The sequence below is a fragment of the Schistocerca americana genome, chromosome 2 (genome assembly GCF_021461395.2).
Source record: "Schistocerca americana isolate TAMUIC-IGC-003095 chromosome 2, iqSchAmer2.1, whole genome shotgun sequence".
NCBI classification, from domain to species: domain Eukaryota; kingdom Metazoa; phylum Arthropoda; class Insecta; order Orthoptera; family Acrididae; genus Schistocerca; species Schistocerca americana.
In genome coordinates, this window is record NC_060120.1 from 435,237,873 (window position 1) to 435,240,529 (window position 2,657).

A 2,657-nucleotide genomic window follows, 5' to 3' on the forward strand; every position below is an offset into this window, starting at 1 on the left:
CACATTTATTTTCCATATTTAACGCACATTTCGTTATAACAACTAAGATCCACAGAAAAAAAACCGAGACTAATCGACTGAATATTTCGGCGTATCTGTACGCACATATATCAATTACGTAAATTTCAATATGGGCCTACTGCGGAACTTTTATACTATTCTGTTTATTGAACATGAAGGACTAAAACATAAGATAGAAATTACTTCAAGCTTAACTAATTCCTTCAGTCTTCACGGCTGCAACTGCATGAAAACCGTCCTCGCAGCCAAGTCACATGACTTCCGGCAGCCAAACGTCAAAACAGCCAAGTGCGTAGTGCGTACTGTCGGGAGACACTCCCGTCTGGAACGATCCCAAAAGTCGATACGCAGCCTCTGTCGTCATAGACCAGAGACAATATATAGTCTATGACTATCGTATGCGATTGTAGGCTTTCTCGGCGTATTTCAGCTATGAACTCTTAACGGGTTATCAGTCGAGTTGCGTCGTGTACTTGTCGCAACGTTTCAGTGGACTGCGTATCAATCATCGCCTGAAGATAATGGATATGCAATCCATTGAAACCTTGCGACTAGAAGACGACGCCACTCGGTTGATACTCCGTGAAGATTTCATGTATGTCTATCGTTTTCGATACAACGCGTACACGTCATAACGACGTCAGTCGTGATTCCATCAACGTGGAGTAAGACTCCAGCGCCAGGCGTTTTACTGGCGTGATACACTCCGTGTATGGACATACTTTTATTTCTAGATTTTTTTTAAATTTTCTTTCAGGAGTATAATCCCAAGCGAAGATATTTTATAAGCCCCAATAAAATGACTGCCATATTGAATGTGCCCTAAACTCGATACTGCGTTTTTACGGTAGGGTATATTCTGCGCTGATTTGCTTTCAGATTGTCCTTACTTTGTATTCAATGAAAAATCATATGTATGCGATGAATAATATTAAGTTTAATACTATGTATCTTATAAAAAGTAATACGAAAAACAATTTTTTCATTAATAACTAGTAGTAACATTTTACTGAGAAATAAAAAATGTTAAGTAACTCATATGTTCAGAATGTGACAGTTCCAATTATTTTTAGGTACGACAAATTTCTTTGGAGCGACTGCAACGATTCAGACAGAACTGAAGTTCATTTGTTAATGCAATCACTTCGATGGGAGTGGCTGTGTTGGTACTAAATAGGAGGGCGCTGTTGTGCGGAAGTTTTGCAGTGTTGCACAATTTGACAGACAGTCGTTAAGTGGCGTCTGCTACATAGCATTGTGTAGAAGGCCTGTGTAGCGCATCGCATAGGTTGTCAAGCTGCCTGAAAGCAGGTTAGTCCCGTATTTGAGTTGTATGTTTCCATTGCCGTCGAAATTTTTTTTTGTATGTGAATACGTCGTAAAGAGGGAAAGCTTGCTAGTGTAAATGATATTGCTTTTTAACATTGTGATGCAGCGTATTTCATCGATGCTCAGAATTCTTAGAAAAGTGTAGCATCGTTCCGTCAAGTTGCTCTCCGGCACACAACTAATAAGGTTCCGTAAAGCAGGGATACTTTCCTCAGCTTCTAGACAGATTATTCAAACTAAATCGTGTAGTCCATAGTAGTATTGTGAAAAAACTTTTGAAAATGTAAGTCTATTCTAAAACAGTGTCAAAATCATCTAGTTACATACAAAGACAGCAAATTTGTTTGATAATGTTTTAAAAATTGCAGGAAAGTAGTCCCTGGAGCGGGTTACTTTGCTCCACATAATGTAAGTATTAAGACAAGACAATCTCTTGAGGCAATGTTACCGTCTTTGAAATTTATGTTGTAGGACCATAGTAACACCATTTATATACTTTTTGGTGTTACAGATCAAAAATAAGAAATCCAGGGTAGTTCAGTTTTAAGATGTTAAAAGTAACAAGAGTGTACGAAATTCAGTGTTGTCATGCACTTTTTTTAAAGTTTCGTTAGGTATGTTGGCGTGTCAAAATATCAGTAACTATAACAGCAAAAATTTTTCTCGTATTACTCGCCGTTAACTCTACCACTGAGGAAATGCCTCTTTCGTTTAAACTTTTTAGAAGGTTTATTTCTTAAACTACATCCTCCCATTTATGAAAATGTAAGAGACATGTGTTTTTTCCCCACAAAACCGCAAATTGGCATTCATAAGAAGAAAAACACCAAAAACGCAACAGGAACATAATATGTAAGAAATTGTCCACGCAACCTGCCACTGATGATGCCTTGCAGAAAATAAAGGCGAAACGCGTATGGCACTAAAATTGTTTTATTCAGTTGCTGTCAGACGGTCCATAAGTAAAAATTATCGATATACAACGAAGTGAGTGTTATTTGCTCAGAACTCCAGGATTATAAGCAAGTACTGCCATACATGTAAGGACGTACAGCCTTTTGCTATCTGGGACTTCTGTTTGGATTCTGTCTTCCATTAAATCAGTCTATGGGCACAAGAACATTTAACATGAAAGAAAAGGTGGTATTAAAAGTTTTCAGGTAGTCTGGAATTTGAATCTGAGCTCTTAGTTCATTGCTTCCCCAGAATCATTTCCTATAACTTATTGGGCCTTGGTTTGGGGTGACTTCTAGTGACTAGGTAGACACAATATTCTGAATGAACATTGTATAGCAAGCAGTTCTTCT

The 2,657-nt window shown here is 37.9% G+C and overlaps 1 long non-coding RNA gene across 1 annotated transcript; it reads left to right on the plus strand.

Moving 5' to 3' along the window:
• Positions 1-433: 433 nt before the first annotated feature.
• LOC124595878 lies at positions 434-1,333 on the plus strand. Its single transcript, XR_006978257.1, has 2 exons — positions 434-868; positions 1,095-1,333. It is a non-coding gene; the product is annotated as an uncharacterized LOC124595878 (long non-coding RNA).
• The last annotated feature ends 1,324 nt before the right edge of the window (positions 1,334-2,657 follow it).